Source organism: Anser anser (genome assembly GCF_964211835.1).
Source record: "Anser anser genome assembly, chromosome: 1".
NCBI classification, from domain to species: domain Eukaryota; kingdom Metazoa; phylum Chordata; class Aves; order Anseriformes; family Anatidae; genus Anser; species Anser anser.
This window is the reverse complement of record NC_139720.1, coordinates 28,758,203-28,785,097: the sequence shown is the minus strand read 5'-3', so window position 1 is coordinate 28,785,097 and position 26,895 is coordinate 28,758,203. Positions and strand designations below refer to the sequence as shown.

The 26,895-nt window shown below is 43.6% G+C and overlaps 1 protein-coding gene and 1 long non-coding RNA gene across 12 annotated transcripts in view; one reads left to right on the top strand and one right to left on the bottom strand.

Annotated features, from left to right (window-relative positions):
• The first annotated feature begins 2,622 nt into the window (after positions 1-2,622).
• Positions 2,623-26,895, top strand: part of FOXP2 (forkhead box P2) — a 440,428-nt gene continuing 416,155 nt past the window's right edge. For 3 of the 11 annotated variants that reach the window (XM_083820632.1, XM_083820631.1, XM_083820630.1), the window contains exon 1: positions 2,633-3,350. The gene's annotated coding sequence lies outside the window, so the exon portion shown is untranslated. Of the gene's footprint in view, positions 3,351-26,895 lie in introns of all 11 variants that reach the window. The other 8 variants (XM_083820642.1, XM_083820629.1, XR_014578258.1 and 5 more) reach the window with 7 other exon arrangements.
• Positions 11,554-25,016, bottom strand: LOC310892629. The gene is made up of 2 exons (XR_014578265.1): positions 24,767-25,016; positions 11,554-24,562 (listed from the first exon to the last, which is right to left on the bottom strand). It is a non-coding gene; the product is annotated as an uncharacterized lncRNA (long non-coding RNA).

The window sequence follows — 26,895 nt, the reverse complement described above, 5'->3', positions numbered from 1 at the left end:
CAGCTCCAGCCCCGCCGGGAAAGCGAGAGCCGTAGGGAAAGGGGGAAAATATATATATAAAAAAAGTTGCCAGCTCTCATTAGGATTTATTGTACGTCTGAACTTTTGTAGTCCCGACGCTTAACGACAGATGGTGGTGTAACTCCACCAATTTTGTAACGTCTCCCTTCGCTTTGATGTTGTAATACAGATTCTCCTCGATTGGACTTCGGTTAAAACCAACATTTTCTGCTCCTTCCAAACCGTCTCGGGAGCCGTGCACGGGGAGGAAGGGGAACAAACCTATTTAGAAGAGGAGCCTGTTTTCTCGGTCGCTTTATAAACAATCCTAATTGAAAATGGCAATCTGATAGACACCTAACGCTGCCAGCTGCACAGAGAAAATACATTAAATTAATTAAAGGAAGACGGTTTCAAAGCGGTTTATTTGAAGCGAGAAATACAATACAACTGTGCAGATGAAATCTCGAACCGTAAACAGGAACAAATAAAACGCACCAGCCTTTTTCATTACAAAGCCAAGTTGTGTTTTTTTTTTCCGCCGTAACCACCGCCGTAAAAATAAAAGAGTCGGCGAAGTGTTTGTTTGTTGAGCCCTCCTTTTTCGTGGCACTTGCGAGCCGCTCAGACCCGAGCAACGCCGACTAATTTAAGCAGCCAAGCGTCGTATTGTTCCCCGCGTGTTATTACCCGCTAGGCAGAGAGGCTGTCAGCGGCGGCCGTGTGAACGAGGGGGGATTTTTTACCTCGCCTTGAAACAAAGCGGAGAGCTGCCGGGGGCTGCGGAGCTACCGCGGCTCGCGGGAGAGGAGGGAGCCCGGCTCGACGGCGGCGGCCCGGGACCGGGCAGGGCAGAGCAAAGCAAGGCAGGGCCGGGCAGAGCAGGGCACAACAGGGCATCCCGACCTGGGGCAGCCCAACCCGGGGCAGCCCCGGCGCCGCCGTGCACCTCCTCTCCCGTCCGGCCCTCCGCAGCCGCGGCGCGGGGGCGCCCGACGGAGCCGTCGGCGCCCGGCTGCGGGGCCGCGCCGCCGCCCGCGGGTTCCCCTCCGCCAAGCGCTGTGCCCGCCGCCCCTTTTCTCCGGCCGCAGCCTTGGGACGCCCCCCGCAGCCGGTTCTGCGGGGAAACCCGCCCGGCTCCCCACGGGGACCGCAAGGCGCCCGCCCGCCGCCTCAGGGAAGGGGGTGTCGGCTTTGGGCCCGCGCAACTTGCGCCTCCGCGGAGCCCCGCGGCCGAGCCGGTTCATCCCACCGGCAAGCGGAGCCCGCGGGGGGCGATTTCGTTTGCAGGCGCCGGGGAGCGCGGCGGAGCGCCCCGCACGGGTCCCCCCCGCCCCGCACCGTCCCGGGGCCGCGGAGGGATGCTGCCCGCGACCACCCCGCTCCGCAGCCCCCAGCTCCTCGGGGGGCACGGCGGGCGCCCCCCCGCAACCGTTGCGCTGGCAAACTGGCGAGAAATAAAAGCGGCCGGGGTTTAGCGGCAACGGCGGCGGGCGAGGTGTGCGTGAGATAGGGCTGAGGGCGGGGGGGGGGGGGGGGGGGGGTAAGGGAGAGTGGGAAGCGGGAGGTGGGGGGGGAGACAAAAGAGTTGCAAGTAGCAAATAAATATATTTTACGACCACCCATCGGCAGCGCCGCGCCCCCGCGGCAGCCTGCCCCGGCGGTGAACTTTCACCTCCCGAACCCGAGCTCGCCCCATTGGCCGGCCCCGCCGCCGCCCCGCACGGGCCCCCCCGCAGCCGCCCCGGCCCCCTCCCGGCGGCGGGGCCGGGGCCGGGAGGGAGCCGGGGCGGCCCCGTTCGCGGGGGGCCCCCGCGGAGTTGCCGAAGTTGCGGCGGCTCCGCCCCCGCGGTAGCGGCCGTGCGGGAGCCCGGGGGTGGGGGGGCGCAGTGCCCCCGGTGGGGCCGGCCGGGAGCGAGCAGCCGAAGCGAAGTTATTATAATAATTCTTTTTTTTTAATTCGTCCCGCGGTTAACGCCGAGCGGCGGTGCACGCAGGAGAGCTTTTCGAATGCGAAAAGTGCCGGGCGGAGGTTAGGGCGCTGGGAGCGGGAGGATGCTTGAATTACAGCGCAGCCCGCTTTGTTAATTTGCTGATGTACCTGCGGGCCGGCAGCGGGATTAAGTGCCCGGCATCGAGTGCCCGGCAATCGCGGGGGCCCGCAGCACTCCTCCCGCTTCTGGCCACGCTGCCAACTGGTGTCCGCCCCCCAAACCCCATCCTCGCCCAAAGCGCGGGGACGCCCTTGGGATCCCGGGGGCGGCCGGTTCCCTCGGGGGGGGTGGGGGTGGGGGGCTCTTGCACCTTGCCGCGGCCCGTCGGGAGGGGAGAGAAAGTTTCGGGAAGCGGAGGGGCGAGGATGCGGGGGGGGTGCGGCGGCAATGGGGGGGACCCCCACCCGCATCCTCATCCCTCCTCCCCTCCACGGCGCCTCCCACGCGGATCCCTACCCCCGTGCTCGGCCCGCGGCACGTCGAGGGCTGCCAGCAGGCTGCAGCCACTCGGCACTGCCAGCACAACACCCGGCTTTGTTTTCTCCCCGTCTGCTAAACTCGTTGTGTCTAACGGAGCAAAAAAGAGGGGGGGGGGGGGAGAGGAGAAGGAGGAGGGAGGGAGAGAGGGAGGGAGGGGGGAGAGGGGGCGGGGAGGGGAGAGCAAACAACTTCCCCGACGGTTTGTTTACACAGCAGGTGGACCCGACGGCGGAGGGCGGCTCGCAGCGACCGCGCCGCCGGGGCCCGGCCGGGGGAGGCGCGGAGCGGAGCGGGGCGCGGCGGCCGGGGCAGGGCAGGGCAGGGCAGGGCGCAGCGCGTCCCGTCCCGTCTCGTCCCGCCGCACTTTTGGCTGTTGCCATCTCCCCCCCCCCCCCCCCCCCTTTCCTCCCACCACCACCCCGCGCATTATTAGCACTCCTGTGCAGGCCACTTCGCGATCATGTGAGGGCTCCCTCTTCACTCCTCTTTTTCTCTCCGAAGGAGTCGGTGTGTGTGTGCGGCGGTTTTTTTTTTTTTTTTCCTTTCCCTTTTTTTTTTTTTTTTTTTTTGCATTCCCAACAAAACACATACACACAGGCGGCACACTCCGCACACAGCCAGACCCCCGCACGCCGGGGGAGGGAGGGAGCGAGGCAGCGGCAGGCAGCGCCAGCCTGCGGGAGGGGCGCCAGGCACCGCACCCGCGGAGGGGCCCCCCCGGCCGCCCCCCCACCTCCCGGCCCGCTCGGCCCGGCGGCGGCAGCGGCGGCTCCGCCCGCAGAGACTTTGCATGTGCGCGCCCGTGTGCGCGGCTCCGCTCGCCCTTTTTCTCTCGGTGTCAGCTCGTCGGGACGCCCTGCACGGTGTCTCCTCCCGGTAAGTATTCCCCCCCCCACCCCCCGCCAACCCCCCGCACACACCCGTCCCCTCCTCCCCCCGCAATCCGGTGTGACTCGCTGCTTCCCCCCGCTCTCTCTCCCCCCCACCCCCCCACCCCCAGGCTCCGTTGCTCACTCACTTGCCGCGGGAAAGTTTGGCCGGTGACATGTGTCAGCTCCCCCGGCGCCCGGGGGCACCGCTCCCGAAAACGCACCGCATGCGGGGGGGGCGCTGAGCCGCGGGGGGGGGGGGGGTTGCCGCTGCCCCGGCCGGAGTTTGGGCTGAGCCGGAGTTTGGGCTGCGCCCGGGTCCCTTTCTCTGCACCCCCCCTCCGGTCTCAGCCCCACTTTCCCCAAATCTCCCGGGGCTGCGGGGCCGAGCACCGCCGCTGCTCCGCACCCGCGCCCCCCCGGCCGCCCCCCCTGCGTAATTAAAACCAAACAACCTGTAGCCTTCCCGTGCGGGGCCAGAAGTGCAAGGCAGGGAGGGCTCGGGGCCGGGCTTCCCAGGGAGCGTTTCCAGGGGAGGCTCGGCCGTCCTCGCCTCGCTTCCCCGTTTGTGTTGTTTTTCTTTTTTTTTTTTTTTTTTCCTCTTTCCCCCCCTTTTTTTTTTTAAAAGACCTCCCCAGCAGACAGCCGGGGTGAAGAAACGTGTCACGTTTCTCCTTTGTGTGCTGCCTGCCTGCCGGAGGGAGAAGCGAACAGCCTCCCCCCCCCCGCTCCGCCGCCTCCCTCCCGTCCTCTGAGCGCGGAGGGGAGGCCGGGGCCCCCCTCCCGGAGCCGGCCGCCCCCTCGGGGCTACCCCGGGGCGCCCCCGCTGGCTCGGGTGGGGAACCGCGGGGCCTCCTGCGCCTGCCGACGGCTTTCGCCCCCTCCCCTTATACACCCCCCCAAAAAAAAAAGACAAAAAAAAAAAAAAAAGCCTAAAACCAAGGATTAATAAATAATGCTCCTGGAGCTGCGGAGTTCCGCAGGCGGCCTCCGTGGCTGGTGCGTGGGGGCCTTGCCTTGAAATTGGCTCTTGAAATTCAAGAGGTCCGCGGGACCTGGAAAGTTTTGAAAGTTTAATTTTTTATTTTATTTATTTATTTATTTTTTTTTTTCGGAGAAGGGAGACCGCGGCGGTGAGGCATGCCCTGAGGTGTTTGCTTTTCAAGTCGGGAGCGCCGGGGTAAGGACGAGGAGGGGAGGGAGAGGCGAGCGCCGTGCCCGCCCCGCCGCCTGCCCCTGCCCCGCAGCGCGCTGCTTGCGCGCCCCGCGGAGCGCTCGGCCTCTGCCCGCAAAGCCGCTGCCACCCAGCTGCTCTTGCATGGCAAAGGTAAAGACAGCCCGCTAGGCGACTTTTTTTTTTTTTTTTTTTTTTTCACCCCGCAGATGTCAGGTTCAGGAGGCTGCGGGCCCGTTTCCCAGCGCAGCCCCTGGCTGGGCGCTGGTGAGGTCCCAGGATGGGGTTGCTGGCATGGGGTGCAGGCTGGGTTGTGTGCGGGCAGGGTTTGTTGGCAGGAGAGCGTTCATTCAGACCTCGCAAGAGCAGTCCGGAGAGAAGGCGCGCGGCTGCTCTATTCCCAGGGGAAAAATAATCTCAAAAGTCCCTAAATTTATTCTATCATCGTCTGTACGTACATAGTGCAGAGCCGCAGATGGAAGCACACGCGGTAATCGCTACCTGGGAATCGCTTCTATTTTGACAAAGCCTCATTTGTTTATATACTTTCTTAAAGAGAAAAAACACAGAAGGTCCCTGTTGTGGTTTAACCCGGCTGGCAGCTAAACACCACACAGCCGTTCGCTCACCCTCCCCCCTCCCTCTCTGGGATGGGGGGAGAGAAACGGGAAAGTGAAGCCTGTGAGTTGAGATAAAGACGGTTTATTAAGACAGGAAAATAATAATAACAATAATAATAATAATAGTGATAATGGTAATAGTATTAACAATAATAATGTGTAAGAAACAAGTGATGCACAATGCAATTGCTCACCACCCGCTGACCGATGCCCAGCCTATTCCCGAGCAGCCGGCCCCCCCACCCCGGCCAGCCACCCCTATATATTGTTTAGCATGACGTCAGATGGTATGGAATACCCCTTTGGCCAGTTTGGGTCAGCTGTCCTGGGTCTGTCCCCTCCCAGCTCCTGCTGCACCCCCAGCCTGCTCGCTGGCAGGACAGAGCGAGAAGCCGAAAAGTCCTTGGCCTGGTGTAAACACTGCTCTGCAACAATTAAAACATCAGCATGTTATCAGCGCTCTTCTCATCCTAATCCAAAACATAGCACCCTACCAGCTACTATGAGCTACTTAACTCTGTCCTAACTGGAACCAGGACAGTCCCCTTCCAAAGAGGATTTCCCCTGGTCTTTTCCCTGCATGAAAGCCCCTATCCAAAACTCCCTCGAGTCAGCAGGAAGCTTTCTGTTGACATCAGTGGGAATCACTTCGTTGCCTCGATGCCCTTGGATCAGGCCCTTGCAAATTTCGTTACCAATGTGGGACTAGGAAGTTGTGCGCTCTGTCTGTGCTCCCATGTTAATTTGTGGGGGGGAAAAAAAGAAGTCAGATAAAGTTTAAGAGATTTTGACACATTTTTTTTTTCCTGTGCTAGGTAATTTAAAACCATTAAGGAAAAACATTACTGCTAGTAATATTACTCTAAAGAAAATATGATTAATTATTAAATCCGCTTCTCTAATGCTACACTAAACCCTTTCGAGTGAGATATAGATTTTAGTGTTCAAATTAGTATTTATTTTTAATTTAAGGCTTTCCCTGACTGTAATTTGTTCATATTTAGTATAGATATAGAAAATATGCCTATTTTGCACTTAAGCACTGTTTTAATGTTATTCTTTCAAAACAGTAGTGTTCTGTAGCATTTTTGTATACTTAAATCATTTGTTTAACTGTTTGGAATAGTAAATTACTAAACAGTTGAGGGAAAGGAAACAGTGTTTCAAACAGAGCATTCCCAAAATACATAAAGTAACCTTCATGCCAATTCATAGGTCACTTAGTGACATACAAAGTGATGCATAATTAGCTATTCTGATTTATTTTAATACCTAGGACCTGAAATAGGCTGCTTCATGTGCGGCCTTACTAGTGTAGGCTGTAAGATGTAACAGGAACATTAACCTGCAAGCTTGAGCAGAATCAATTGTATAAATATTTGGGTATTTCTTTGTTTTTAGTTTAACCTCAGGGATTCTTAGGTTTTGTCACAAGACCTATGTTTGAGTAAAGTGTTGGTAACATTTGGGAGAGGAGAAAAATTAAATGTTTTGTAGCTTTCTCTTTAGTGTAAATTTGTGTAAAATTACCAAAGGTTCTGTAAGGAGCAACCTAATTAGTGTTTACAGAGTGTGAGGAAGAGTAAAGCAAGTATGTTGAGCTTGGGCTATTTTAATTAATCAATCCATGGCACTATTTTTAAACCTCAGTAGGGTCTGTACCATAGCTAGGTGTTGAGTTATAGAGATTTTTGAAGTGACTGCTTTTTTTTTTTAGTAATCATCTGTTGCTTAATACATTTTTAAGATTTCTGTAATAAGATGCACCAAAACTATCATTTTAAGATTAAGGCTATATTTTCTCAGAAATGTTCTTCATGGACTTTAATGTATTTTAAAATATTACTGTAGCATAGGCTTTGTTTTCTGGACTGGTTTACATGAACTAGAATAAGCTTTTTATATTCTGAATATACCTGATTCAGCATTGCATGCACAGGAGTTATTCAAGGCTAGTGGGCTGAAAACAATAGAAAACTTCTGAGATCTGATCCGTGCTGTGGCAGTGTTTTGCTATGTGTCATTGAAAATGTCACTTAGCCTCTTTGTTTTTCATCGTCAAAATGTGAGGACTGGTATTTATCTATCTTTCTGATAGTGTGATTAATTAATATTTCTTGAATTCTGAGGGCCCTTTTTTTCCATTTCTTTTTTTGCCAGGTTTATTTTGGAAAAATTTAGTTCCGATAGTGGTTTAAAAAAGAATGGTTGGTGGGAGTCACCATGTTTTTTCTTTGTGAGTCAGATCATGAAGAGGTCACTTGCTTGTAGGGATTGAAAATGATTTAGGACATAGGTCACTGAGAAGTACTTATGGAGTGATTTTGACTGGAGAAAACTGCAAATCACCCTGAAACTCAAAAATGCTATCAACATGGTTATGAAATACTAATTTTTGGTACAGTTCAAGTGATTACTCTTTTTAAACTTCGTGGCAGCTAGTGGGTTTAGAAGTAATGCGAATTATCTATTTTTTCGCTGCCACTGTAGCATACCTCTCAACTAATCCTCATTAAAAGGAATGCTTGTCATTTAGATTCCCGTTATCCATCCTATTTTGATCTGAAATCTTTCTTGTTTGCATGTGTAAATTAGTGGCACCAGAAAAACTGAGTAAAAAAAAAATGAAATTATAGAACAGGTTAGCTACAGTAAAGTAACCTCAGTATCATAGTTCAGCGTTATTTGTTTGGAGGTTTGCTTCCACATTCGCTCTGTCACAGAATGAACATACTTACCTTAGTGCGAGTGTTTCCAAGGCTAGTTTTAAACTCAAATTTCAAAACTGCTAGATTGGCATAAAAACAAGGAGCAGTCCCACAAGTATCATTTAACACTGATAATCTTTTCTTCTCCTTTTTAATGACACTTACTACCTTTTTAAATCTTCCAAGATGTATACTTCAAATTATAAGAGGCATCTGTATCCTTTGATGCAAGATTTGCATCTGTTTTGGCTTTTCTGCTTGCTATTTTTTTTTTCTTTCCATTTCTGCTATATTTGCATTTTAAGGGCAAGACAATGTTTTGTGTCAGGAAGCTGGATTTAAAAGTGCCAGCAATAGCTCGTCTGTGCTGTCATCAGTGAAGTAGCTGAAAATAATCTTTTTAATGAACAGTTGCTTCAACGTTCACCGGTGCACCAAAATGTAGTTTGGGGTAATGCTAGAAAGTAAAGTTTGAGCTCCGAAGAGTGAGTTATGCGTGGAATGGCATTTAATATCATGTTTTCAGTTCCCATTCTAAGGCAAATTAAATTGAAATGTTAAGCACGTTGTATTATACTACCGACTATATTAAGCATTTTTAGTGAATTGTAAAGGTTGTTCAGAAGGGGGAACGAGAGCGTTGTAGGCTTAACTTTTTATCCATTCACTTAGCTATATCGTCTTCCTGCAAATAGTAATCACACGTCCTCCTCCTTACAGCTGCAGCTGGAAAGGGTTTCGCTGCAGTTGGTTTCACATTGAAATATGTGCGCTAGTCAGGCTTGCTGCTGCGGGCTGAGCCGAGCCCTTGGATGCCGTGAGCAGCACGCTCGACGGGCCCGAAGTTTGGATGCCTGTCACCGACGGCGGCAGAGGGCTTTGCTGGGGCTGTAGATAACAGAGGTGACTTTCTGACTGATGGGGCTGTGCGTGGGAACGGGCAGGTAGGTTGAAGTGATGGGCAGCCACTTCATTCAGCAGGCGGGAGGGGTGTTTGCTTCCCCGTCCCCCCACCCACCCCCTGTAGTGAGAGAGAAGTTTCTGGTCCACTGGTGGCCGCAGACCCTTTGCTCAGCGTGCCCTTGGACCTTTGCATGCCCCAGACCATGGCTGCAAATTGCATCAAATTAAGCATTTCGACAAATTGCTCAGTTCAGCCCCGTTTAAGCTAGTTTGCCTGCAGGATGTTGTGAGGAAGGCGCAACTGCAGCAGGCCCGTGCCAGCTCCGTCCCCCTGGGAGGTAGCCTGTCCTCTCTGCTGTTGGGCCCCAAACTGGAAATGCGTTTGAAGAGTGACATTTTGAGGCTAGATGATATATCATTATATATAACTAGGAAGTTTTTTTTCTAAGCACGTTGCTTCTTCGGGTAAGTATTTACATTTTTATGAAAAATTGCCTGTACCTCATAAGACTGATGTTTTGCTGAAGGAATATGAACAGTCCTATTGAAAGTCACTTGTTTTTGCTCTCACAACGTGATGCGTATTTTGCAACTTTGATCAGAATTTCTCAAAAATTTAAATACCGATTTATTAAATTATCCAGCTTCTGGGTTTCAGCCTAAAACAGCATGGTGCATATTTTAAAAATGTGGATTGTGTATTTGAGGTAGTTTGAATTTGTGTGTTTGAGATAATTTGACAAATTATGTATCTGACACATGCAGGCGTTAAAACATTGTGATCTTAACAGAAGTAACCACTATTATTTTGGTGGTCTGTCCTCTGGGGGAAGGAAGGGGAATGGCTGTACGAGCTCCGTGTGCTGCACCGCTTCTCCCACAAGGCCAAGTTGGATAACTCTTGTCTGCAAACTAAGGAACCTGTGTTCATAGGGGTAGTCTCCGAGCTGCTGAGTTATTTCAAGCATAATATTGTGCTAAGGATCTATCAGATGTTGAATTTTAATTTGCCCAGGAACGGCTGAGAAAAGCTAAAAGGTGAATATATCCCTAAACACCATTTAAACCCCAGCATTCAATCAAAGCTAAATCTTGTTGTAAAAAAAGTTGCTGTCAATTATTTTGTCGATTTCTCTTTCTGTAACTCTTACTGTTAATATTTAGGAGGCTCGATGTTCTTCTGGCATTGTAACCCACCTGGTTAAAAAAAAAAAAGCTGTGGGTAATCATATGCAGTAAAACCTGCAGTTGACGTTTATCTGCTTGGAAATTAGATCAGAAACTGTCAAGTTTTACCACTTACAAATAATGTAAAGGAAATTTTAAGGGGTAGCTGTGGGAAGCCACGAAGGGCTTTGGAAAGGAGAGTGACAACACAAAAACAATGAAGATTTGGGAGTGCTGTGGAAAGCGGCCAGAGAAAACAAGTGATTGGGACAGAGCCAGCCAGCGTGGTGAGGGGGGAGCCGCTAGGAAAGTGTGGTTTTGCAGGAGAAAAGGCAGCGTGATTTTTATCTGATGGCCAATATCTGAAATGCATTTTTCACCGTAACTACATCTAAGAGAAGGAGCAACCAACTTTCTCCATGGCAGCGTTCTGCATGCAGTCAGGCGCAGTTTTAGCAGGCACAGAGGAGTTATGTCAGTTGACGCTCGTCAAAGCTTGGGCCTTAAGAGTGCTGTAAGCTATTTCAAAAAATACTTAGGTTTTGTCATTTACAGTGTGTGTTACAGTGTGTGTCTTTGAAAACTTATTTATTAGTTGTTGTGCTGGAAGTTGATGTTTAATTAGTGCAGTGCTAAGCATCACTTTCCCGGTGTGGCAGAGCTCTTCTGAAGATAAAGGGGAAGAAAAGTATATAGAAAACAGAGGCTAGTATCTTTTGGAGTCTAAAACACAGTAATTGAAATATTTATGATTCAAGGCACTACTCAGTGAGAGAACACAGACGGAATTGTGGTTTCATTACAGTACTTACAGTATTCTCATGACCTAAAAATGAAAACACAAAAACCTAATGCAGTCAGGTGTGCACAGACTGCAGAGATGCGCATAGCTGATGAACTGTTATGTTTTCCACTTGTGTCAATATGTTTTCGTCTTAGTGTAAGCAGATACTTAATTCAGATAAGGAATAAACTATTATCCTATGTACAGCACAGTAAACATAAGAGACAGAGTGCTGAAGACTCCCAGGTATGTGGTAAAAATGATTCTTCAATTGAAAATGAATTTGTGGAATATACGGGTGCTAAAGCTGTGTAAATATTAGGATGTTGTTTTGCTAAAGATCATGTAATGTTTTGCCCAGAAATTCACTCAGACTCATTTGTTACCAGTCTTGAATGCATTTAAATTACTTTTAATGTTGTGATGATGCCTGTAAATTGTTTTCAGTACACAGTAACTGTCAGTGTACATTGAAGAATATATGTGGTCAGTAGTTCATAAGATAACTATGTTGAATATGCAGAAGAAGTTTCACACAATGTCATAAATCCTTGCACATTCTTGTGCTTAATAAGAAGGAATTAAAGCGTATTGTGACAGAAACTTGGACATATTTGGTATTTAATTCTATTTTAAGTGAATGATGTCTTGTGGAAGAGTTTTGTGGGAGATGTGTTTAACCTTGGAAGTGTTGACCAGTCTGTTCCTGGGCCTCTGTTTATGATTGATCTGGAAAGGGTGTGAAGTGTACCAGAGCAACTGGAATTTTATATCTTTTGAACTTTCACATGGCAAGTTTTAAAAAAATGTAAGTTCGTTCGTTTTTTCTTTCTTTGTTTTTCTTTCTTTCTTTCTTTCTTTCTTTCTTTCTTTCTTTCTTTCTTTCTTTCTTTTGTTCATTCGTTCGTTCGTTCGTTCATTCGTTCATCTGGGATCTTCAAGTGATCACTGAGTAGCCAGGAGAATGGTAACATAGCCAAAATACTCGTGTATTCTTGTAGGACACTGGTGGGGAAATTGATGATGGTTGAAAAGTGTCTGTGGTGGGTGTGGAGCTGTGCATCTTTGGGAGTGGCGTGTGTCTGCATCTGCACCCACATCCATCAACAGCTTCCCAGGAAGAAAGCTACAGGCTTCAAAGGGAAAATCCATTGGGTAGATTTATTGAACCTCAGTTTATGGGACAGAAAACATTCTAAAGAAGCATGCATCCAAAATTTTCTGAAGTTGATATGAAGACTGCCTGTGTTTACTCAGAGTTTCAGCTTAGACATGGAGATTTGTTGATACTTCAGATGTATTTGTATGTTCATGTGCAAAACAAGTGTCTGAGGTTTTTCTGAGGCTACTTGGTTGCTCTTCAGAACTGCCTAGGATGAGACTGGTGACAGATTACTTATGTGTGGCTAAGCCATACCAGTGCAAAGGAAAGCAAGATTCCACAAATTAGCAAGGAAGACTTTTTTCTTTCCTGAGGGAGTATTATTTTTAATCCCATAGTTTTTCCACAACTGAATATTTAATTATGAATTCAACTTCCTGTCCCCTATCCCTTTTTGTCTGGACTCCGATGACAGGTCTCAAGAAACAGATAACGGTGACTCCTTAGACTGCTCCTTGTCAGTTGCCTGTTTATCCAAAAGACTGTGTGTCTTGCTGGCTTCTTTTTTTTTTTTCTTAATTTTTGCAGTATCAAAAATCCTGGTGACACTTACCAAAATAGTGTTGTCTCCACTACTCCCGCAAAAGAGAGGGACAAATCGTGATGACAAAGCAAGTTTCAAAACACAACCCAGAGATGATCTTTACGTTACCAGTGAAAATTGCCAAGTCCAAGTGTTTTTGGTTTTTCTTTAAATACAAGTTCTTGGACCTATATGCTCTGATCAAGTTACCACTAAGACGAAAATCACCTATTCAAAGTGATTTTTTTATATTTAAACACTTTCAAGGGTTCACTTCCATTTGTTCATTAAATGAATCCGAAAAAGTGCAGCAGTTAGGTACATCATTGGTGAAGATCCAGACATACGAGGAAGATGCTCCTTAAAAAATGAACACATATGCTTCTTTTAAATCAGTGGTGTCCATCCTTTTCAGTGAAGCGTGGTAGCCCTGCATGGTGCTGCTGTGTTGTGTGCTGTGTGATCTGTGCTACTATGGGATCTGTTCAGTAAGTTCCCAGAAGCTATGTCCGTGCTTCTCGAGCAATGTAGTGGTTGAACAACTGTAATTCCCTAGGTATTTATCTAGGAAGGGTATTGCTATAGGTTGGTTGGACTGCCTATACATTTTGTTTCGTCCTCTCCAAGAGGCACCTTGTTCTTTCAGGCTTCTCCAGAGCAGAAAAGGAGCAGGCAGTGGGGCAGTGTTCTGGTGGTACCTCCTTACTGCCATTTGTTGCGAGTTCCCCTACTTGCCATTTGCTTGTTGTGTGAGAGGAGAGCTGCTGTAAGGTCTGAGAAAAGTGGTGGGTGGTGCAAACTGCATGATGCTTGACTGGGCCTCCCAGGTTGCAGACTGGGCACTCATACTTTAAATCTTCATGTGTGACTCAGTAAAAGAATACAATTATAATTATGTGATTGTGTGTAAAAATGGAACCTACTGTCCTGGACTTAACTACAGTGCTGTTTTAACCTCTTACTCAGTACATGTCTTCAGTAGCTAGAATAAAACTTTAAACTTTAACTGCTCACTGTTTTATATGTAGACGCCTGTTCATTTTGTGAATCAATGGTGCTTATATAAAAACCTCTAATTATACCTATGTATCATTTAAATACAGTTTTATAAATATTTTTTCTATACCCAGTGACTGCTCTTTAGTTCTTTGTTGTTATGACTAAATTATTACCAGAATGGGGAAGCTGCCGGTTTTTCAAGTCAATGCTAGGCGTACACTTTTATCTAAATTCAGCTACTAACAACAGTTTCTCCAGCTGAATTTCTCTTCATCTAAGTCATAGATGACTGGGAGCAGAATATGACCACAGACTATAAAAAAAATCTTTCTCGTTGTCACCTGCAATATTACCATAATTGGAACTAACGAGTCTGCAGTTGCACAATATTTATGTTGCAATCCAAACTGACACACACTGGAATGCTTCGGTAGCAAAACAAAACACAGACCCAAGCCTTGGGTGGCATAGCTGGGAGGGAGGAAGCTGCTCCTCGTAGGGACCTCTTTCAGCGGGGAAGTCCCCGACACACACGATGCATGTCCTCTAGGTTTCCCTGCTCTGTTGTGGGCCAGGGGGACTTTCCTGGAAAAGCGGGGAGATGAGGCAAGGTGAGTGCTTAGAGCATGGCTGCAGAGAGTGGTGGTTTGTGGTTTTTGTAGGTGATGCCTTGGGTCAGGCTGCAAAGGCTACTGTTTTGCTACACTGAGGCGATGCGGTAACAGATTGCTTCTCCTCTGAGGTCTTCTGCTGGGGATGGGCTCTTTTGTCCTGTGTTTTGTTTCTTTTTACTCCTGACACTGAGAGGGTCTTTGCCAGGATGTACTATTTGGGAGAAACTCTTTTAATACATTTACTTTCATTTGACAGTTGGAAATAATGAGTCACCATCCAGTGTCACCTTTACTGTTCAGATGGCTGTAGGCTCAGTGAAACTAATGTTTCGCCCTGCTGCTGCTCTGGTAGGCTCCGCAGCAGCTGATGAACTTGATCTATTACTTCTGGCCTTCACTCGTGACCAGAGCACAGTACACTTGCCTGTGACTGACATGCTTAGATCTATGGCCACGAGCTACCTGGTCAACTCTTCAAGCCTAGCTTTAGCATTAGCTTTAACCCCTCAGGGCTCAGCTGCTTGCAGCATTTAAAACACGTCAAGGGGCTTTGCTTTATAGCAGAGATTTGACTCAGCAAGACTTGTGCTAACTCTTGCTGAAGATATGAAATACAATTTGTAGCTTATAATTGCTGCCTAATATGATCTTGGACCCTTACTTAAAATCCATTTAACTGATACCGTACTTTCTTTATAAGGTTATTATTGGGAACTAACCTTTTCTTGTGTTGTGGTTAAATGTACAGTGTAATAAGGGTGTTTTTTAATGTGTTTAAGAGTTGGAAGATGTGTTAGAGGTAACCTTTATGCAGAGAGTTTTATATAGTTGTAGTGAGGAGAGCGATATTAAAATCCTGAACACTGGTACCATCTGAATGTAATTTGTTCTCATTGTGTTTTGTATGTGCCTGCTAACAGAAGATGGTAGAGTATATTGAGAGAATTGGATTTGTTCTCCACTACCTTTCCTACCAGTATTTATTAACCTCATGCAAATCATTGACTCCAGAAGGTTTTTGTACTTCTGATGTATACAAAAATACAAAAAAAAAATAAGTATCAGAAGTATCAGGTACAGCAGATAGACTACAATTCTTTCTTTTTTACACTTCAGTTAGAGCTAACTAAACGGAAGACTTCAGGCACAAACTTGAAAGCCCACCAGAAATCTTTACTTTCTTGTTTAGCTCTTGATATACAGGGATGAGCCATGCCTATTGGGGATCTGTAGGGGATCACTGGACTATATCAGATTTAAAGATTAAATTTTCTAAACAACAAAAGTTAGTACTTTTTCTTATACCTATGGCTATTCACTTCCCTGCATTTGTTTGCCTTATAGAAATGTGTGTTTAATTAGAGTTAAGTTAAAATAAAGTATTTCTCCAATTATTTTTACCAGATACCTAAGTGTGCATGTAGCATTTAGGGCACGTGAAAAGGATTTCAGAACTGCAACCTTCTTTAAACTGCTCTAAACAGTAGTGAAGAGGATGAAGTTTCACACCAGAAAAGAGGTCATGAAAAAAAAAAAAAAGGCTGCTTAAGCAGAGGAAGATAAGATGAGTGTCATAAGTGTGGACAGCCTTTGTGGTTTTCAATTTTCTTTTTCCCCGGTTTGCTCTTTTACTGCAGTTCAGCTTTTTTTTTTTTTTTCAATTTATTTATTTTTTAAAAAATAACTTTTTCATTTCCCTTCCCTTTTGCCTCAAGGGGGCATTGTGGGTTGGAGAGGGGGAGCAAGTTCTGCACATCAGGCTATCAGCCTATAACTGAGAAATACTTGCTTTTCTTAGGTTCAATAAACTGTTGTCGGGGTGAGCACAGCAGTAGGGATGGAGTGGGCAAGAATGGCCCTAAGAGAAACAAACATTATTTTTTATCTTAAGTAGGTGGGGGAGGGGGGCAGCAGTCACGGCTCATGAGGCTGAAATTAACTGCTTTTAGCATTGGGAAGAATGATGGTGATATAGACAAAGTGCTATCCTAAAATTTATAAGTGTAATTCTTGGCTCAGATATAGACTTCTCGTGGAACTTTAGGGTAGAGTTGCTTAATCTCAGTGCAGTAAAGATAAATTCATTAATGGTTATGAGGTGTTGAGATAATTAAATAGAGAATGCCAGTAAATTGCTTTCTGAAGCTCAATGACTGTAAACTCTGATCTTCTAATTTAATCTATCTACCGCTTCCCATTCCATTGCTGAAAGGCTTTCAAGACTGAGAAATTAGTCCTACTCTAGGCATAGCAACTGCGTGAACTGAGTCGTGTTCTTAGAAGGGAAAAAATATCCTCAATGCAAGTTAAGACTGTATGGACAAAGGATAGCAGAAGCAGGTTTTTGTGTTGCCTCTCATGTTCAGAGATAATTTTGTTTCTTACTAACTGCCTGGATTCTGTACCGGCTTGTGGTGGCCCTTACACTTAGGCAGAAGAAAAATGAAGAATCTAATGACCTAATGAAAGAGATCCTGTCCAAATGAGAAGAATTAACCAAAACCATCTCTTTTGGTGGTGGTGCAGTATTGCTCAAACCTGGCTTTAGTTGGTCTAAGCCAACGTTATAATTCTCTCACTAGACAGTGATTTTTTCTTATGAATTATTTAAATATGTGCAGAAACTATTTCTGAGAGAAATTAGATACCTCTGAAATTAGCCTTTTCTAAAAAAGGGTATTTTAACTGTATGAGGAAAGTGTTCATTTTACACTCTTAACCTGAGCTCTTAAGAATGGAAATACATGTGAAAATATATTCTGACTTACTTTAAGGTTATGTCAGTATTTTTTCTCAGTAGGTTATTTCTTTGTGTAGGGTATTCTTTATCTAAAGCACTGCATTCTGTTAATTTGCTTAATACTATCTCAACTGTAGTGTAATCCTTTGAGCTGTAAAATGGACTCGAGTCACGATGGAGGTGGACAAGAAATACAGTAACGTAACTGGAGAAGCTTTGTGACAGGCAGAGGTCTTGGATTCAGTCTGTCTCTCCTGGTCTGGTGCTGTTTCATACACTCTGTCCGTGGACATGAGTATGTTGTGCCAGTGATCTCTGGAGAAAGGCTCAGGGCCTCTCCCTGACATCTGCCAGTGCTTAGGTACAGGTGAGCTCCATACTCAGCTTCCTGATGGGTGTTCCCTGTGCTTCTCTTGCTGTGGCCCAGCTGCAGCCAGGGGAGCAGCTAGAAGCATCCTCCCCGGCCTCTCCAACTGGCTGGTAGGGACTCTCTTGGGGTAAGAGAGCATGAGCTCCTCTTCTTCCTCCTTGTGAAGCATTGAAGTCAGGTGCTGAGTGAGCCTCTTTCCTGCTCTTGCGTTACTGTTTTGGGTTTTAGTTCAAGGTGAAATTACCATGCATATCCAGCAAAAGAAAATCCTGAATGAAAAAAAATGAGTGATTATGAGTATTCAGAAAACAGTTCTTGTTGAATTAGCCCCCAAATCACTTTTTGCATCAGTTACGGAAAGGTGAGAATGGGCCTCTTAAAACCTCCTGTAAGAGACTTGTCTTCTCGATATTTTTTACCCTGCATCTAGAGGCTTAATGTGAATGTGATATTTACAAGATGAAGTCTTACCATTGCTGAAGTGGATCAACTAGATTCCATTATTGCAAAGCGTTCTGGACATTTTGGGTACAGCGGCAGTAGTTTGTACTGTTCAGTTTGTCATAGAAGATCTGAGAGAAAGTGAATTAGCTATTAGATAAGTATTCATAATTCATACTGGAGTTTTATAATGCTCTAAAGAAAATTCTGTAATTTAAATTTATTTCACACACACGTGTGTGTGCATCTTGTAATAAGGCCTGTGTAAAATAGCTAGTGATTGTGCTTAAACTACTTCCAGCTCTAGCATCCGTTTCCCACATAACATGTTTTGCAGAAATTAAAACCATACCTTTTGATTTCCACTTGGCAAATCTCTAGTACTGGCAGTAAATACAGTTTTAGTGAACTTTACAAAAGTAAAAACAAACAAAAAATGGCTAATTGGTAGCTGTACCACAAATCAACATTTTCTGAAATGTTTTCTTGACTTGACCAATTTGTTTATTGCAGTATGACATCAAAGGCATTTTTTCTTCCAGAACTTCAAACTTCATTTAAGGCCTGCATTTTTGTTGTTAGTGAGAAGAAGTTAAAAAATAATCTAGCAATATGTATATATATAGTGACTACAGAAGCAAAGTTTCTGTCTTTGGTTTGCAATTTAAACAGTTTGAAGCCTCCTAAAAGTTTGATATACTTGATATAAAAAAGACCATTTCTGTGACCATTTGCAAAGTTTTAATTTGTTTTAAGCACTATTGTTGATCTAGGGCTTTTGCTCGCTTAAGGTTGATTAATTGCTTTTGCCACTGTTTGCAGTTCAGTATAATCTCATGCAGACTCTTTTTTTTTAGTTTAATCTTCTGTTGATGGTTGCATGTTTGTATGGGATGGTAGATTTGACCACTAATAACTTAAGTATTTTATAAACAAATAAATAAGATTCAAAACAATAACAAACCACTGCAAACTGAGACAAAGGCTAAGTAGTGCAAATTTATTTCGTGAAGCATGATTTCTGCACCTCCTGTAGACTCTGCTGTGGAAGCTCTTGCTTTTATGTGGTTTTATTTATTTAGAAAAAGAAGATGATCATCTTGTTTTCATTTAAGTATTTTTTTTATTTAAGGCAGATTTAGATAGAAACAAGAATAGGCCTATCTGTTATATTGGGTGTTGTTAAAGTGAGTATGCCTTCTCTGATAATTACTATTCATTAAGGCTAACTACTCTTTCTTTAGTGGAGATAACTCTCAGTTATCTTATATGGAAAGTGAATGGATGAATGTTGGCACTAAAGTCACTTCATAAAAAATCTGAAATTCGGATCCGTAGTCTAGGAGACGTATGGGTCATCTGCTTTGCCACATTGTGTTTCAGAAAGCGTACACCCCTCTGAGTGGTTGGGTAAGTCACATTAATGCAATGTGACCCTCTCTACAAGGGATTAGTGTTTTAATGATAATTGACTTGGTTAACTTGGCCAAAGTAGGAGCCCATGATTTCCATGTGCAGGGTGGAACCCAGTCATTGCAGATGATGCCAAGGAAGATGCTGCTTTCGTTCATCTTTGGAAGTGTGTGACTCTTAGAAATAGAAACTAGGAGTCCTAGTGCCTTGCATTCCTCTACTTTCTCACAAATAGTTAAGTGGTTGACTGAAAAAGCGTGTGCTGCCGCTATGTGTGAATTTGTCCATATAAAGGAAAACGTATCAGTTGCCTGCTGTGGATGGCAGAGTAATAATTTTCACGTGCATGCATAATGGACAGACAGAAGAGTTCTGAAATCTTCAGACAAATAAAAAATACGTACAAATTAAAAAACAAACAAAAAAGGAAATAATGCTGCTGATAGTGAAGAGATGAAGAGAGGAGGAAAACTTCCATTCCTCCCCATTTTTAAAGGAGACTAGTTATGGTTTTTGAGCTTCTGGGATTACAGTGTATTCTCTTTGCTACAGAACTCTCAGAAAATACAAGGGTTATATCTATTCAGACAGCATAACTTGCTTCCTAGCTTTCCAAAATGCTTTAACTCATCTCGTGTTCAGCTGTAAATATTAGGGTCTTGGAGAAACAAGAGCATTAGGGTTCTGTCTGTAGCTCTCTGGATGGCAGGGACAGAGCTCTGGACAAGAGCTGCGGCCACGGCGTGTCAGGGCTGAGGTGCTAAGCGAGCGTGCCCCTGTGATTGTGCTGAGATGCTTACTTCTGGAGGCCAGAATATGGGACAGAGAAAACTTTCCTCCACCATAATCCTCCGTTCTAATCTTTCCTTTTGGAAGTTTTCAACAGCACCACTAATTCTGGAGACCGTAGCTCTGAAATTGTTCTGGTTGCTTTTGCTTGCAAAATATTATGATTTTTTTTTTTCAGTTTTCTTTCCTCTCATGCCTATTTAAAGTTGATCCTAGCAATGGAGGAGATGATTCTAAGAAAAAATGATTTCATCGAAGAAGAAGGATCCTAAAACTTGTATCTAACTAGAGGAATACTGCAAGGTGAAGAAGCTGCATAAAATACAGTGGTGGCACAAGAAACCATCACATTTTTACCGAAATCGTTGTATGGAAAGTGCTTCATGTCAGCTGAAATGTCAGATGTATCAGGAGAAAGTTAAAGTGGAACCTGATTTCTGTGAGGCTAAAGATTCAAGTAATTTGCTTAGGGATGCAGTAGAAAATCAATCTTATGCTTGAAAGAGGGAATAGTAGCCTTCAAGTCTCATCTCATGTTTTGTAGCTGATTGCCTGTTTTTATTATCTCCCCTCCTTTTCCTTCAGTACTTACTAATGCCCTTTGGTTAACTCCATTATACCTTTGAAAAACTTCTTGCAGAGCTCAGCTGCTTTGGCTTGTTTGCTGGGTAAGCCTCACTGATATTATTATAATTAATAGGATGTGTAAAAACTTCCTGAACTGAGTGTTGCAGAATCAGGCTATTAAAACTTGGTACCCCATATGTTCTGCAGCGTGCAAGATTTCCATCCTCCACAGCTGGGGCTCATCAGGGAAGACGCTAGAGCCGCACTGATCTTGCATGCTGTGCGGGAAGCTGGTTTGGTAGCAACACAATTCTGCTTGTGAACGAGCGAGAGGGACAGAAAGCAAGCTCAGTTTATAGTTTGGAGATGTGTCTTTAATTTGCCTTTATTTTTATTTTTATATCAAAGGGATAAAAATACAAGAGAAGCATGTACTGTATTTTCAGGTATTGGAAATCTCTGAAGATCTGATTCATAAGTGAGAGTTGAATAGTTGTGTGTTACATGATAACAGTTTTCTTGCTTTGTCTTTTACTTCTGTTGAGTGTTACTGCTTTATTTCCTCCAACAACTTTGATTTTAGGAAAATATTTTTTAAAATTATAAGAAAGTAATACAGAATAATGAGAGGTGGAAAGAATGGTCTGATATTTCTGAGGAATTTTTTTTTTGATAGCTTGGAGGTGTCATGAATATTTGTAATTTGCTAGTTCTGTGAAATTAAAAAAAAATAAAGGAGAGTAAATATATCAATTTAAGAGGACAGAGAATGATACTTAGCAATGTGATCAGCAAATGAGCCCAGATCAAATATAGTAAGAGAGTATCTAAGTACACGCAAATACAAGGTCATACAATTAGAGACAATGTTACAGGCTTTGCTTTCAATATTGGGGTCTGTATCCAGAGAGGAGAGTTGTGACTCTGGAAAAGACATGGACATTTATGCTGGCTGATCAGATGAGTATGGATGTTTTAAATTTAAATTGGGAATTTATACTCTGGGGTGTATAAACAAATAAATCTTAAATGGGAATAACAAAGCTAGATGTTTCTGCCTAAATTCCTTCCTTCTTTTTTTGGCATCAGGAAAAGAAAAAAGTTTCTGGATAGAAAAAAAAAAAGAAAAGTTTCTGGATACTTTCTGAAAAAAAAAAAGGAAAATAGGACTACATATAGAGGAGAAACTTGATAATAGAGAGTTTCCAGTTTACTTTATAAAGGCATAACAAAGTCCAGTAGGAGAAGAGCAGTTTTTAACACTGAGAGTAGTTGTTCACAAAAAGACATTATTAAGGACTTCAAAGTAGCTTTCACTGGGAAACTTTAAATTATGATTTAAGGGCTTTTCTAACACATGCTCAAGTTTGGTGAAGGAATTATGCCAGCAATCCCTTACAACCATGATATATATGAATGTTAGTTTGACCACTGATTTTTCCTTTGAAGGAAGCAGGAGGGTGCTTAGTGTGCTTATTGGCATATCAGTATTCATTAGTTCCATATTTGTCCTTTGACACTCCTTTAGAGTCTCAGGGATGGACCGTAACACCACTACTAGGTACTGTACAAACACAGAACAACTGTGAATCCCACCCCAGAAACTGGACAATTTAAATATTTAAGTGGACACGGCAGGTAGAATCAGACAAGGAAGAACAAGAAAACAAGGAGTTATTGTAGCATATCAGCAAATAATCTGTTTTAAAATTTTCCATAGGTCTCCTGCCAAAGCAATTTGGAAGACGCTAATCAGTTAGCCTTGTGGACATTCACAGATCTGTGAGGTGTCAGCCTGGATAAAAAGCCTAAAGCCTAAAGACACTTAATTGAAAAAATAACACATAGATGATGGAAGCTGGCAGCCTGGACCTAAAGGAGAAGGGAGTTTACTTCTAGATACGGAATGAGAGATGATAGGTAGGCTTTGACATGGAAGATAAGTGATTAATATATAATGGGATACTGGATTTATGTCAGTGGAACGAGATTGCATTTGTCAAGATTAGAACAAAAGAGAGGAACAAGATGTGAAATAAGAGGGATGGGAATATTAGCTGTATGGTTTGAGAGGAGAGACATACCTTAAGAATGGGGTTTGTAAAGATCCTATAATACTTACATATAAAACTTTTGTAAATATGTGAGTCTACAGCGCCGAGGTGCTCGTGTGTGAAGAATGAGTCAAAGATGATGCCTGAATTATTGGCCTAAACTAATGGTAATGTTGCCCAAGAAAGAAGGTAAGGAGAGAGCTTATTAGCCCCGTAGAGGAGTTTTATTTTGTTGAGACTTTGCTACTAGAATAGAGCAAATATTTTCCTCAAGTTTGAAAGCTGATTTATGTCTTCTTAATTTGGTCAGTTTATATTTACTAAATGAATTGTCAGCTTCTTTTCTTCCCTTTTATGTATTTCCATCTGAACTGTATTAGAAGAATCCGAGAAGTTGAGTTTTTTTCCTTTACTTACAGACTTCTTACTATACGTGCCCTCTGAGACACCACCAGAGATAGCTAGGTGCATTGCTTTGGGATTCCTGGCAGAGAAGCCCTGCTAACACAAGTCAGTGTTGCTGTGTCGGTTCCGTTGTTGAGGTCCGCTTGATTACCTCCCCCCTTCCAATTGTCCTTCTTTCAAGTTCTAAAAATTGTTCATCAGATTTATCATTGCTTTTTAAGGAAGTCTTCATGAGCATGACCTGAGGTTTTACAGGAAATCTTGAAATAAAAGTAATAATATTGTTATACATTTTCTCACATTCAGCCACACATGCTATCACAAAAGTAGCCTTGAAGCTGTTTTAGTTTTACAGCAAAGAGTGTTTCTTTTCATATCAGGTAATCCGATCTGCTGTTCTTTTTTTTTTTTTTTCTTTTTCTCTTGGCTTTGAAAACATGCCTTTATATTAATAATCCTGGATTTTGTGCTGGAAGTTGATTGCTCTAATTGCTGTTAGGTATTCAGTAATATTAAATAAAGGTTCAACATTTTTTATTTTCCCTTTTTTTTTTTTTTTCTCCAAAATGTATCAATGTGTATTTTTAGAGTTCACCATTAGTGGATGTATAATCTTTGTGTCTGCTTTTATTCTCGGCCACTGGGAGTTTCACTACCAGCAATAAAAGACAACCTCCATGTTGTACTGCACAGTATAGATATTGTAAATTTTGGTCTTGCTTTCCATTGATCTGGTTTGCCATATGGGAATCATATTCAGCTGATCTTTATTTCCTGAGTCAGAAATTCTGTTTTACCCATCTTTGGGGCTTTCAGCATTTATTCTCAGTGGGCTGTCAGGTATTGCACATGAAAGCGAAGGTTCAAAGGCATATAAAGAAGGTTGAGGTCTGAAATGTTTACTTAACACTGCTTTTTTTTTTTTTCTTTTTACAAACATTTGCCAGACTGAAGGATCAGCATGAAACCTTAATAAATTTTAGACTTTTTATACTCTATTATGAACATTTTACACATACATAATTTTGGTGTAGCCTGGAACACATCAGCTGTAAACTTCCTACTATCTCTTTGCCAATTTAACAGCATTGCAATTTTTTTAATTTTTATTTTTAAATTTATCAATGCAATGTTTTCTTTTCTCAGAGTTTTATTTTCTTTCTTTTTTTTTTTTTCCCTTTATTTTATTTCTTGGGACTGCCATTAACTGACTGCTATTGTGCAGATTTTATTTTTTAAAAAAGGAAAATAAACAAATAAAAGATGCCATCCTCTCTCTTCTGTGATGTCATTCTACTGAGAGAGAGAATGAATTTAAGTGCAAGTGTTTGTCACCTGTGAAGATGCTGCCACCAATGAAGTAAACAGTCATAATGTTAACAGCTTTTGTGCTGTTACATGTGTAATCTCTTGGGAAACAAATGCCTGAAGTTTGATGGCTTTGAATCACTTGGGGACAGTGATACAAGGCTCTAGACAGTACTACTGTAGTGTGATTTTTTTTCTTTCTCATTTGTACTGAAGCATATTTAAGGCTTCGCATACTGGAGTGTGTCTGATGCTCCTCTTTGATCTTCAGTGTATCTCATTTTCTTTTTTATTACCAAGCAAGGAAATAACCAGGGATCTTGAGAGTTGGTAGAAGGATTTTTTCTCTCTTCTTCTTGCTCCTTTCTTCTACATTGCTGAGGGTACTTGGAGCTCTGGGTTTGGCTCAGAGTGACCCTTTTGTTCTAGAAAAGATGCGGTGTTGGTGCACCCAGGTTCATATTTTGTTGTTGAGGAACTGGAAAGAGAAAAGAGAAAGGTTATCAAAGACTGAGAGGGAGGTGGGGTTTCCCCCGTAGCTCCTTCACCTTTCTCACAGGGACCACCAAGTAGAAAGCTGTCAGGGAGCAATGCTCTCATGAAAAGACCTGGACTCCCAGCCCCGCTCCTCTTGACTTGCATGGCCTCTTCATCAGGAAGTTATGCTGCAGGTCTAACTCACTGCTTAGTGTTTGGTTGTTCCTCCTTTCCTTTTTCCTTGCTTTCTCCAGTCAAAACAGAGAATGGCATCCAGGAGGATGTGGCAGCATGGACAGCTTGTTTCAGGTAAATGGGCTACCAAAGACTGCAATGGGTCTTCTTTTCGCTTTTGTTCCTGTTGTGTTCATTCGTTCCTTCATTTGTTTCTGTCATTACTGAAACATGTCACTGTCACGCTGCTGGTTCAGCTACCCTCACTTTAGTAATCAATATGATTACAGCTCCCCAAGGTCAGTTCATCAGCTCACCAGACTTTCACCTGACATTGCCCAAGGCTAAGAGAGAGATATCTTCCCATCCAGCTCTTTCTAGATGCCATCTGTTCCACTAGTTGCCTTATTTTGAATTGGGAAGAACAACACAAGGAAATAAAGAAAGTGACCAGAAGAAGCCAAATTTGAAATCTTCAGTACAAGAAAGCACTACATCAGCCAGAGGCATGGCAGACAGCACAAAGCAATGTGAAGGAGCATTGATGCTCATTACTGCAAGACCTGCTGCCAACAGAATGAGCCTGCTTTTGGGTAGGGTGTATTTGAGACTAAATGGCATTGTGATCTCCCACCGTGTGCTTCCAGGTGGAACTGAAAACATAATGGCATTTGCTTAACCTCTTCTGAACGAGCTTCAGCTAAGAAAACTGCATGAGAAGGTGTCTCACTGATGAAGGTGGGATTGAAATAATCATAGATTTTATGTCCTGTCACTCCCAAAACACCAGGTTCAGATGGTTTCACCTCAGTATCACTTGGAATAATGATAAAATCTCATAAATCTTGTGAAGCATTGCAAACAGTTTTGACACACTTGTTCAATGGATGCATAAAATTTCCAGAAAGTATCTTTGCATGGGGAATTATCTGATTGTAAGACTTTCTGTAAGCTAGTCTTCACTGTCTTGACGGGTGATAAAATTATCATTATTTGTATCTTTTTGTTAGCTGTTGGTTTAGTACCACCGTTATGGTACAACAGGATGTGAAGATGTAGAAATTGAAAATGTTGAAGTACATGCTGTCTTTAGTTAAATATATCTGTCTTCTGATTTGTCTGCCATATCCTCACAGGACTTTGGAAGTCGTTTGGTGTCTTAGTATTTATTTTCAGTGTTCTTGGCCTGGTTCCACACGAGCTTGGGAATGAAGCCTGCGTTCATTGCGCTTCTCCAGAGAAGGGGAGCTCCCTGTGTCAGGAAGGCTGAAGATCCTCTGTGCAGAGTAGGGACCTTGTTCAGGGATACGTCCAAGCCTTGGAGAAAGAGGAACTGAAGAACATCGTAAATTGCATCCTATTTCACTTCTAATCCCAAGACTTTTAAAATAGTTATTTTTTTCTTTGTCACGAATACACTTATTTCTATGTGTTTTCACAGAACAAACTAACTTTCTAATAGCCCTCAGGACAAAATAACTCAGAGAAGTAGAAAAGGGCTTTAACAAAACAGGGCACTCGTTTGCATATTTCTCCCTTGTGGGAAGAGGACCAGAAGAAAAATACATTACAGTGACAGTACTGGGTACATTCAGATTCTGCAGTAATGACCATGGTGATACTGCAGAACCATGCATCGGGGTTAAAGAAGCTGCTGTCTTCCAGTAACTGTCACAAAAACTATGTTCATTTAGATCAGAAGCATATTATTAATAAACAGGAAGTAGAATATTAGATGGTAAATTACGTAGTTTGAGATGAAATATTGCTAGCTAAAAAAAAAAAAAGTAGAGTGAAAGAAATCACGTGATGAATGTGGGGCTACTTGACAAAAATGTGGTGCTCTTCAAATTGCTCCTGATTTAAGCATATATTCAAATCCATATATTCCTGTAGCAGTAATAATTATAATCTTGAGAATGTAAACTTGTTAGTGTTATTTTCCTGAGTCTGCTAGTAATCTGGAACACACTAAGTCTATCCTTATTCCATTTTCTTCTTTCTTCATTAATCCTTTTTAAGGTACTCATTCTAAACTTAATGGTGGATTTTAAAATTCAGCATTAACAATTTAATTTATTGCAGCTTCAGTGGCTGGGAAGGGGAGAATGAGGATTGGCAGGAACATCAGCAAGAGGGGAAGTAGAGAATGAATAAATG